This window comes from Petaurus breviceps, unplaced genomic scaffold (assembly GCF_028583685.1).
Source record: "Petaurus breviceps papuanus isolate PSGF00001 unplaced genomic scaffold, PetGlider_PUasm1.0 225, whole genome shotgun sequence".
In the NCBI taxonomy this organism is placed as follows: domain Eukaryota; kingdom Metazoa; phylum Chordata; class Mammalia; order Diprotodontia; family Petauridae; genus Petaurus; species Petaurus breviceps.
The window spans coordinates 7,753,556-7,766,023 of record NW_027185889.1 but is presented as its reverse complement, the minus strand read 5'-3'; the positions used below and the strand labels follow the sequence as shown (position 1 = coordinate 7,766,023).

At 36.9% G+C, this 12,468-nt stretch overlaps 1 protein-coding gene across 2 annotated transcripts in view; it reads right to left on the bottom strand.

Moving 5' to 3' along the window:
- Positions 1-12,468, bottom strand: part of TMTC3 (transmembrane O-mannosyltransferase targeting cadherins 3) — an 83,706-nt gene that overhangs the window by 62,959 nt on the left and 8,279 nt on the right. For both annotated transcript variants that reach the window (XM_069095123.1, XM_069095124.1), the window contains exons 2-3: positions 8,342-8,425; positions 4,895-5,074 (exon numbers count right to left, since the gene is read on the bottom strand). The gene's annotated coding sequence lies outside the window, so the exon portion shown is untranslated. The remainder of the gene's footprint in view (positions 1-4,894; positions 5,075-8,341; positions 8,426-12,468) is intronic.

Sequence of the window (12,468 nt, the reverse complement as noted above, 5' to 3'; positions counted from 1 at the left end):
CAACATGGATAATATGGAAACGTTTTGCATGATCTCACATGTATAATCAAAATTGAACTATTTGCCTTCTAGAGGGTGGAGGGGAAGAAGAGAGAGAATTTGGTACTCAAAATTTTAAAAAATGATAGTTTAAAACTTTTTATATGTACTGGGGAAATAAAAATAATCTGAAAAATAAAAACAAAAAGCATCATCAATTAATTCTGTTTTTAATTCTTTTTTTTCCCAGAGTTTTTACTCCATAGTTTATCTCGTTTCATTTCTTCTAGATACTCTTGTAGAAAATTAATTTTTTCCTTTGACTCTCTGCAGCTGTTACAGCATTATCTTCTCTTTCTAGGCAAGATTTCTGCAAATCTTTTCATCTATAATAGTCCTTTATACTGGTCCTTGTCTTCAGCTTATTCATCTTTCCAGACTTAGTTCCTTCTCTGCTCTAGCTCTAGGTTCTTTCCTTTTCTGCACTTTGGATGAGCTGGGCTGAACTTGCTTATTCTCAACTTGGGTCACCTGCATCCCTGCACTGAGTTCCAACTCTCAGGATTAGTTTCCCCTGGATCTTTAAGGTTTAGAAGGTTGGATGCCGCAGGCCTACGGTTTAGGACAGTGTTAAAGACTCTGGGGCCTAAGTCCACATTGCAAGTTTCTAATCACCCTGTGGCTTTCTGGGGGAGTGTCCTGATCTTTCTGTCTCAGAATACAAAGTCTGGTTATCTCAAGTAAAATAACATATAAATTGAGTTGCAAAACTCAAAGAGCTAATTAATGCTATTGTTATAATATTAATAATAGTACTAGCACTACTACTATAAAGATCTCCCAGTAATCTTTGGTCCTCCTTCTTAGAGGCTGCTAGATTTAGTTTCCTGTGCTGGTGCTGACTTTGTTGTTTGACCCCTTTCCTATTACCTGTTGGACTTCACTATTCAATCTGGTGTGATAGAATTTTCTTTTTGGTTGTAGTGGTAAGATATAATACATCATATGTTTTGTTTGACTTTAAAAAAAAGCCTACTTCAAACTTCCCCTCTCGTATGTCTTATTTGCTGATATTTTCCCCCTCTCTTTTAATCCCTTTTACAGAAATAAAAGATGTTATCTTTCTTTTCTCCAGATATATCTTGGGTTATCTAGCCCTCTTCCCCCATTTCCAAATTCTTGCTATCCAAATTTACTTTCTTTTCATGAAATCCACTCAAATCACCCTCACCCAAATCTAAATTATTTTCTCCTATAATCTTTAGTATCTAAAATAGTGTACTCAAACCACCCTTAATTATATATCCTGGCATAGGAAGGGCCAAAAACTGACTTGTTTGCAATTTCTCCCTTAAAACAATCTTTTTATGTTCTCCACCCCCGTGCCAAAGACATTTAATCTCAGCATGTGTTCTGATAACCTTTAAAATTAACATATACTATCATCTTCCAACCCCAAAAGGGATACTGTGAGTATAAGAGTAAATAGTCATTTACTATAAAATATGGGAGGAAAAAAACCCCAAACCTGTCATTAACTGTAGTTAATAAGAGCAATAAAATAGCAGTCTTTATATCTTTACATTCATTACTGCATATCACTAACTTACCACTTTATTTCTGAAATTCTATATTATAGCTACTTAGAAAAATACAAAAACACAACAGAATGATGAAAAAAGAAAATGACTAATTTTTTTTACAACTGTAGATTTGTTTTTTCTAGAATTCTGTAGAAATACCTAGAAAATCTTAAATCTCATAAAAGACAAAGAGAAACTGATGTTCAGCTGTTTCTTTTTAAACTAATACTTAGAAGGGCAAATATTCTGAATTCCCTTGCTATTATTTTAGAGGGAAAAAACCAAAAACTGAAGCTCAATCCAACTCTACCATAAAATTGCAATTAGCTGAATGTCAATTAGGATTTATTTGCATTTTGGTATTAGAAAAATGAAATAAATCACAAGGAAAAATACTGATCAATATCAGCCACTTAACTGTGACATTTTGTTTCTCAGCTGGTTAATGAGGGTTACTGCACATACCCCATAGTAAAAGACTAAGAGAGAGAGACCTTTTAAGGCACTGAGTCTAGGGACTGGGTAGAGAGTTTTTCTTCTTTTTTTTTTTCCTTCTTTGGAGGGCAACTGGGGTTAAGTAACTTGCCCAAGGTTACACGGCTAGTTTTTTTTTTTGTGTGTGTGGGTGTTAAGTGTCTGAGGCCAGAACCAAACTCGGGTTCTCCTGACTCCAGGGCCAGCGCTTTAGACTCACTGTGCCACCTGGCCGCCACTAGGTAGATAGTTTTTTATATAAGGATGGGTAAGCCCATTCTGGTCCAAGCTGGCCTTGCCCCTGAAGGGATAGCATAACCCAAGAATGTGCCCTGTCTAGCTTTTGGCTTGACATATGGAAGCTACAATTTCATTCCTCAGTCTCAAGAAAGTGGAACTTGATGACAACCGACCTTTGAATACTTTGCTCTCAAAACAATGTGTACCTTTTCAGAATTGCTAAAATGTAAATTGGTAAGATTTGTCAATCTTACATGTGTCTGCTGACTTGCCTAGATATGGGGGAAGAATAATGGGGTAAGACAAACAGGCACTTTCCCTCCCAGTCCTTCTAGGCAGACTATATATACTGACATTACAGTCAAAGCCCTGGGGAAGACTATAGGAAGGCTTAGCCTACCTCTCTCTTCTTGTCTTCTCTTCCTTTCAGATGGGGACATGTAAAAGGTAATTTGAAGATCTTCCCTGCTCCTTAATAAGCCTAAGTGAATTTGAAGACTTTCTTTGCTTGAAAAATATATTCTAGAGGCGGCTAGGTGGTGCAGTGAATACAGCACTAAGTCAGGAGGATTTGAGTTCAAATCCGGCCTCAGACATATACATACACAAACTAGCTATGTGACCTTGGGCAAGTCACTTAACCCCAACTGCCCTCCAAAAAGCAAATAAAAACAAAATATGCTGCCCCCTAATAGGCTGAATGTAATCACATGGAACCTGTGGTGGAAGGAGTTTGCTGTTGGTTTGCGGGAAGGCTAAAGGATGCTGTGGTTCTCTGTGCTGCTGTGACTTATTAACTTCTTTGCTACTATGATGGAAATGGCTTACTAGTTTTGGGATTTGGTTTTCTGGTGTCTGAATAAATTTTTTTCTTCTGTTTTATATATGGAGAGTCTCTTATATTTTGCAATTGAGCACTATGCAGGTATATTTATTGTGATCGCTGGCATTGTGAATATTGCTTTGGCGCTACAGGGCAGCAGATTTAGCTTATGTATTTTGTTCTATCCCTTTTTGCTCTTTCTTCTTGTCTCTTCTTTCTTCAGCAAAAGCTACAACCTAGAAGCATGTACTCTTTCTCTCTCTCAGTTCAGCAGGAGCTAGAGGAATAGGCTCATCATCTCTTTTCTGGGGGAACAACCTGGAGTTCTGGTGAATTTTCAAACCAATGCAGTCATGTTGGGAGTGTGCTTTCTTACTTCTATCTTCTTGCCTCTCCTTCAGATGCTTTCTATTCAGCTTTCTCATATCACATCTTATCGTCACCCAATCTGTAAAACTAGAGGTACAGTATATTTCTGAACCACTCTCCATCAGGCTGACTCTCTCTTTAACACTCATAAACATTCTTTCTTTCCCTTCTCTTTTAGGTTTCTTTTCTCTCTTTATTTTATCCTAATGGCTTATTGTCTTGGTTCTGCTAGGACTTGTGTCAGTTCAGACCATGAGGACATATGAAAAGTATCTATTTATAGTTTATTCTTTTCTTCTCTGAAGAAAAGCATGTATGGATGAATTTTTAAGATTTTGCATCAATTAAAGTTAGTTAGATTAGCACATGTTTGTCTTAAGCCAAAATATTCCCCAAATAGTTGATTTGTATCTAAGTCTTGCGTGTTCTACAAGCAGCACCCCACTTTAAAGGAATTTGTGTATGAACTACTTTGTGGATATATGTAGAAATGGGGGGGGGGTATACACTGGAAATGTAGGGAGGTGATATAAGACTTATTGAAATATACCAATAACTCTATCACCTATGATACTGAGAGTAAAAAGTTTGTTATGAAGCGTTTTGAGGTTTCAAAGTCTCATTCAGATATTATGGGTCAATTAAAAAAATAGTAGCTGATATTTATATCTGCCTTCCTGATGCTGTTCTTACAGGTCCATGACATTCTTTTGTATTTATCTTCGGTTTACTAAATAAATCATGCCAAATTAACCTCATTTCCTTTTTGGGGGGGAATGGTTGATAAGACTAGCAGATTAGGAAAATTTTGCCTATATAGTACATTTAGATTTCAGCAAAGTGTGTGCCAAATTCTCTTGCTCTTCTGCCCCTACCTTTTGCCAACTACCTTGCGGATGCATTCCCACCCCTTGACTCCTTGTCGATCCTGCCAGATCCTCAGGTAGAGGCCTGAATTCAAGTCCTATCTCTAATTCTTACTATCTGTGTAATCTGGGGTAGTCAATTTCCTTCTCTTAGCTTCAGTAAATAACCTACCCTATAAAATGGACAGTTTGGACTAGTAAGGGGGTGGGGAACCTGCAGCCTCAGGGCCACATGTGGCCCTCTAGGTCCTCAAGTGTGGACCTTTGACGGAATCCAAACATCAGAGAACAAATTGGATCCTGTCAAAGGGCCACATTTGAAGACCTAGGAAAACACATGTGGCCTTGAAACTGCAGGCTCCCTACCTCTGGACTAGATGGTCTATAAGGTCCCTTCCAACCCAATCTATGATCCTATGAAAACAAATGACTACATGATGGTATCAAGATTAAAAAAAAGGTTTTTGTGGGCTTGCACAATGAATTAATCTGATAAGAAAACTGAACAGGTGTAAAACCATGCACTCAGGTTAATAAAACAAAAGAAAGCAGTCACTCACCTTAATCACCAAACCTGGTTCTGAAAGACTTCTGACTGTTGTCAAAAAGCTGAAGATCTGCCATCAATGAAGTTATTAAAAATAAGGTACCCCAGGCTCTGAAGGGGTGTTATTGTGGATAACACTGTTACCCACAAGCTGAGTCAGTAATCTTACATTGCAGGGCAGCATACCAGATCACTATAGGAGAAAACAAATTCATAATAAGCTTGGTGGTCCAAGGCAGAAGGACACTAAATTATATTCTATAGTGAAGTTAGTTTCATCCTAAATAAAGGGATAGAGTGAGAAAAGAACTTGGGGAAAATGACTTGTAAAATACCGTATTCGCATACATTGCCATGCTGATACCAGACCACCAAAAAGCCAAGTTCAAAGACTACTGCTGAAGATACAAATAGTAGAGAGAAAAAAATGTTTATAGTGTAATTAGAGTACCAATTGCTAGGAATTCTGAAGCCATATAAAGAAATTTTTTTTTTAAATGCTATGTGAATCAGAGAGAGTCACAGGAAAGGTTGGGAGAATGGTAAGAAAGGCTGGGGTAGAAGGAAGAGAAGAAAATTTAGAACCAAGTAAAAATAATTACCTTTTAAACACAACACTTATTTTAAAGATTTTTTTTTTTTGGAAGCAACAGACCATAAACTGTAGTCTGTACAATCTGATTTGCCCATACAATTATACTGTTTGGTATATTAAGTTTAAAAGCAGACTTCACTCAGACAATTATTACAAATGTGCAAGGAATCTTTTTTCAGTTTTTGCCTACTTATTAAAAACAGATAAGACCTTCAGGAAAAAATTACCAATACTATAGTAATCTCACTATAGTAAATAAAGAAACTTATCGACTTAGTGACTTCAGTATTGTCAAACACATACAAAAAACAATCATTCTGAAAAAAAGGAGCTAAAGCACCTCAAAAATCTCACTGAATAAAACTTTTAAAAAATTAATCTCATTTTCTGAATTATCACTATAAGTAGTTTTTACTTCTTCATTTTCTCTCATCTTTACATATTTCTGGAACTCAAGGTTTGTTTCTTTTGAGATAAGCTTCTTCCCAATTTCAAGATTGTTTAGTTCTTGATTCAGTCAGAGCACTTCCAAATTTGAACCAATTCTTTCTGTAACAGATGGAAGAAGCTAAAACAAGCAAAAATTGAGAGGAATCTGACACACATCATGCAAAATTTTTGTCATCATGTGTATGAGGAATATGCCTGGCAGAAACTTACACTAAATTCCTGGATCCTACATTTAAAAATTGTTTGCATAAACACTCATTTTCTATGTTTAATATGAATGTATAAGTAGAGGCTACATCAGATTGCATGCTGTCTTGGGAAGGGATTAGGGAAGGGAGAGAGAAAATTTAGAACTCAAAATCTTATGGAAGTGAATGCTGAAAACTAAAAATAAATAAATACTCATTTTCCTGAGAGATAATGCAGTAGTCCTATGCTCAATTAATTACATTTATGCTTCTGAATACATAGTACTTAATGCTACCATTCACTCAACTACTCCTATGAGGCCTAGTTAGGACTTAAATGTAATTCCTGAATTCTACACCAAAAGTCGAAAGACAGCCCCAAAGAAAAGAGAGCAATGAATCCTATGAATGAGTCATCTGATTAGTTGGTAATATTTCTTATGGAAGAATTGGCATGATTTTCACAGAGATACTTTAGTTTTGCTCTTATTTATTAAATCACTTACCACCCATTTTTTTTTCTTCTCAGCTACTATATTCTATTCCTTCTAAGCAAGGATGGGGTTTTATTTTTTCTATCATCTGTCTACTGCAGAGGAGAATAGAAATACCAGCTCTCAGCTTCTCCTCTAGCCTCCTGTCTCTAAAATAAGACCTTCTATGAATTTTACAGGGGGAAAAAGACAAAGTGAAAAATTAAAAAGTTTCTCAAGTGCCTCACAATAAAAGTTGTTTTCAGGCTCTACTAGGACCTAAATGGCTAAACCCTGATCACTTTACAATTTGCTTTTCACCTAACCTAACCAATCTACCTAACCTCTCTCTGCACCTCTCCCTCTTTGGGAGTGGCATTCCTACCTCTTTCTAGGATCCTACCTACTTAAAACCTATAGGGCAAGATAATCATATAAAGAAGATAATGTTGAGTCTTTGGATATACAATTAGATTTTTCCACACTTCTTCAGAAAACCTTAATTTAAGTCAGCCTTCTTCTCAAGTATCTTCCTTTGGAAACATAAAGATACCCTGAGCTCACAATCTGATTTTGTCTTATTCCCACATATTGCCTATCCTCAGCATGTGAGAAATGTTAAACTTATAGAATTTAGTTTTATATAAAGTCTTCATATTGCATAGTTTGTAGAAATCATTTGATTTAATGAAGGCCCATGGAAAAAAATATGAACATACAATCTTAGGCATCATACAAAAAAATATATAATCCACATTAAAAAATTTTTTTTCTCAATTTCCTAGGATTGGAGAGGAGTCCCCCCAGAAAAATCGTGGATAAATTGAATTCCTAACTTATTCTGAGTCTCATACTTGTCACTCTCCTTTCAGTAACTTAACAAGATTTCTCTATTACATCCCCTAAACATATTCTGCAGACAGTGAAAATCCAGCTAATATTTGTGCTTGACTGACTTAACCCTGTCTATGTTTTCCTGAAGAAACACAAATGCACAAATATGTCTATCTGGTTATTTATGCCATAAAGCTATATTAAAATCATTTTAAGACTACATTCAAAAATCTTGTTTAAAATATCCCACGGGATTAAATATAACATCTTTTAGAAAACATCTGTTTGAGTTCACAGAATAAAATTTGTAAATCTGCAATGGTATTACTAAGGAGCAGGGTTTGCTTAGTGAGTTTGCAAATTACTATGAACAAATTACCAGCTCAATAGTCAGTGGGAGAAAGATAGCTCACCCTAAGAATAAACTGAAAAATGCTCTCTTATCTACCCTAAGGATAAATTGAAAAGCGTTCTCTTTTTGATCAGAAAAACCCTGTAAATTATAGTAAGATTTATTAAGACTTAGCATATAGTTAATTTTTGCTCTTAGCTTGAATATGGGACCCAGCAGTGTTGAAGACATTGGGCAAAGACCTTTCAGCTAATCCAGAGGGCTAGAAAGACTGAACAGAGCTAATTAAAGGGACATCTTAAGTGATTCCACAGTGGCTGAGATAGTAACAAACTACTGGTACCTTGCTGCAAGCAACCCTTTAAAAAATCTGAAAAGATTTGACATAAATTTAAAAGGAAAATTATAATGAAAACTGAATAAGAACACTATATACTAATAACTTGTATCTTAGTTGAGACAGGTACTAAATTATAGCAAGGTCTGCTTTATAAAAATAATCTACTTAGATATTTTTAATAGTAAGTTATTTTACAGTAAGTTAATTTTTTAAAATCGAAATACTCACCTGTTGACTACTATAGTGTAACATGACATGCATGAATCAAGATATCTACTGCCATTTGATGGACCCTAAATTTAGTAGCAGTTCCTAAAGAAAGAGAAGAAGAAAGGCAAAGTCTTAAATGTTGAATTTGCAAGATAATTTATAAAATGATGACAGAGGTTACACAAATATACTACAGAACATACTGGTATATTTTCTTACCAAAAAATGGTAGGCTTCTCAAAAAGTTTGCACCAAGGTAGAAATAACATGAAATTCAGTACAAAATTAAGCTAATTTCTGTAACTGATTGACATAGCAGGCAACACTAAATTGCTTGGCTGTGTGGTTTTATGTTAACATTAATACATATTATAGTTTCCATCCCATCCCACAGGAACATCCCCAAGATGTTCTAATATAGATTTATATTTAGCAAGAATTACAACTAAATAACCCTATTCAAAGCAGCAGCTATGCCCCATTCCCATTCAGCTAGATGGCACAGCAGACAAAGTATTGCACCAGTAATCAGAAATACCTGAGTTCAAATCTGGCTCCAGAAACTTACTAGTTATGTAGCCCTGGGCAAATCACTTAATCTCTGCTTGCCTCCATTTCCTCAACTGTAAAATGGGGGATAATAATAGTACCTTCCTCTCAGAATCATTGTGAGGATCAAATGAAATAATATTTGTGAGGAGCTTAATACAGTGCTTGATACCTAGTAGGTGCTATGTGAATGCTTATTCTCTTCCCTTACCATATCAATTTTTCATTTCATTCCATTGACCCTGGCCTCCTAATACCATTTCTGGTAGTGGATGAGGTGACTTTACTATCCTCTCTCCCAAATCTCAGGTCAGAAGAACTGAGTTCCAGTTCTGACTCCTTCCACTTACCAGCTGTGTCACTTTACCTGGGCAAGTCACAGTCTCTTTGAACTCAAAACTAAAACAGAGCTAACACCCACCGCCATCAAATAGGGCTACTGGGGTGGAGTCAAGATAACGAAGTAAAAACAGGACTTCCTCGAGGCTCCAGCTTACACCCCCTCCAATTCATGTAAAAAATGACTCTAGACAAACTCTGGAGCTACAGAACCCACAAAATGACAGAGAGAAGCTAACCTCCTGCTGAAGACAGTCTGGCAGGTCGGCAGTTAGGGGCCAGCCCAGTGCTCTGGGAGCCCAGCCCAGCCCCCCAAAAGCTGGAAGTTTTAGCCTCAAGGAGCCTGACCAGCCACAGGCTGGAGGGACTTCAGAGCATCAGCAGCTGTGGCAGTTTCCACAATTATCAACCCATAGATGCTAAAGACAAAGTGAGAGGTCAGCGTAGACTTTGCGGGAACAGGGAGTGGAGCTACAGAACCCGGCCTTTGCTCGCCCCCCCCCCCCCCCCCCCCCCCCGAGATCCTGGCCTGCAGATTATAGGGGAACCAAACAACCAGTCTGAGGGGTAATTGCTCTTGTGGTGCGTGAGCAGTTTGTCAGAGAGTGTGTTGAGGCTTCAGAGAAGGTACCCAACTAATACCTCCACCAGCTGTGAAAACCCCAGTGATTGGGATAAAGCTCCCCTTTCTGGTAGCAGAGTTCTACTGTGGCAAAAGGCTCAAAAATCAAGTAATTGAGTGGCAACATGAGCAAGCATAGGAAGCAAAGCAAACAGAGCAATACTACTTTACACTCCTATTTTGGGGACAAAAAAGATCAAAGCATAGAATAGGAGGAAGACAGCAAAGTCAGAACTCTTGCACCAAAAGCTTCCAAGAAAAATATTTGCTGGCTACAGGCCATAGAGGAGCTTAAAAAGGATTTTGAAAACCAAAGAGAAGTGGAGGAAAAATTGGGAACAGAAATGAGAACGATGCAAGAAAATTATGAAATAAGAGTCAACAACCTGACTGAAGAAAATAACACCTTAAGAAATAGACTAACTCAGATGGCAAAAGAGGCACAAAAAGGCAATAATCTCAAAAGCTCACTGAAGAGAATCATTCCTTCAGAATTAGATTGGAGCAAATGGAAGCTAGTGACTTTATGAGAAATCAAAATACTATCAAATAGATCCAAACAAATAAAAAAAAAAATAGAAGGCAATGTGAAATATCTCATTGGAAAAACCACTGACCTGGAAAATAGATCAGGAGAGATAATTTAAAAATTATTGGACCACCTAAAAGTCATGATCAAAAAAAGAACCTAGAAATCATCCTCCAAGAAATTCTCAAGTAAAATTGCCTGATGTTTTAGAACCAGAGGGCAATAGAGGTTGAAAGAATCCACCTGGAATAGAGGACTTTCAAGCATTCTTGATGAAAAAACCAGAGTTGAAAGAAAAAGAAAGAAAGAAAAAAACAGATCTGAATAGAAAATTTGACATTCAGATACAAGAAGCAAGGGAAGCATGAGAAGGTAAAAAGGGAAAAGAAATCATAAGAACTTATCAAAGTTGAACTATTTACATTCCTACATGGAAAAATAATTGTAACTTATGAAACTTTTCTCAGTATGAGAATAGTTGAAGAGAATAGAAATGTGTGTGTATACATACATATATATGTCTATATAGGAGGGTATATGGGTGTATGAATACATATGTGAGTGTGTGTATATATATGTATAGGTATACACAGACAGAGGGCACAAGACCAATTGAATAGGAAGGGATGATACTTAAAAGGTGAAATTAAGAGGTGAGAAGAAATATAATGAGAGGAGATGGGGAGAGACAGAATGGGGTAAATCATCTCATATAGAAGAGGCAAGAGAAAATGGTTAAAATGGAGGGGAAGAACAGAAAGGCAAAAGGTAATGAGTCAACCTTATTCTCACTGAATTTGGCTTAGGGAAGGAATGACATACACACTAAACAGGGTATCTCACCCTACAGGAGAGTAAGGGGGAAGGGAATGAGAGGGGGGATAATGGAAGGGAGGGAAGGCTGGGGGGGGGGAAGGAAGCTGGAAGCACCCACTTTTGAAAAGGGACAAGATCAAAGTACAGAATAGAACCAGTGGGGGTAGGTTAGGATGGAGGGAAATATAGTCAGTCTTTCACAATATATACACTGTGGAAATGTTTTGCTTAGCTACACATGTACAACCTATATTGAATTGCTCATCTTCCCATTAAGGGTGGGTGATGAGGGAGGAAGGGAAAGAATCTGGAATTCAAAGTTTTTAAAATCAAATGTTTAAAAAAAAAAATATATATATATATACATATACTATTATTACTATTACTTTACATGCAACTGGGAAATAACATATACAGCCCTAGGCCATAGAGATCTACTGTGCCCTACTGGAAAGTTGGAGGGGGATGCGGGAAGATATTGGAGAGAGCAGATTGGGGAAGGGGATATTTAGTGGGATCGCTATTTTGGGATGGTGGGTGGGGAAAAATGGGGAGAAAATTTGTAACAAAATGTTTTTGGAAATGAATGATATAAACTAAAAAATAAAAAAGAGGAAAAAAAGGAAGAAGAAAAAAAATAGGGTTACCAAAATAACATGAAAACAGACCATTAGAAGCTAGGTCAGGAAAAAACGTGGGCTTTGGAGTCCCTGCATCTGTGTTTGACTCTCGTCTCTGTTCTTTACTACAAGGGAAATGAGAAAGTGAGGGCAATCATAGGCGACACTGAGAAACAGTATATCGGACCAGGGAAATCACTGCAATGAGGTACTCTGCCCTGGTCAGGTCACACTCATATATGCAGTGCTGGGTGTCATATTTTAGGAAAGCTATTGATAAGCTGGAGTTCATGTCACATAAGAATATCATGTCATATTACATAAGAATAAGTTTGCTTAGCCTAGAGAAGATAAAAGTGGTGGTAGAGATTGGGATGGGATAACAGTCTTCAAGTATTTGAAGATCTCTCCTATGGAGGAAGAGACTCACTTTGCTAAGCTCCAGAGGAGAGAATTAGGAGTAATTATGGGAAGGTATATGGGGGTGGAATTGCAAAGAGGTAAATTTAGAGGTAAAGAAAAACTTCCTAACAATTACAGTTATTTAAGAGTAGATTAAACTGTGTTTCAGAAAAGTAAGCTAACAGATTACTGTCCCCATAGGTAGGAATCCATTGACTAGATAACCTCTAAAACCTATAACCTTTTATCACCAGGTTCACTTGTAAAA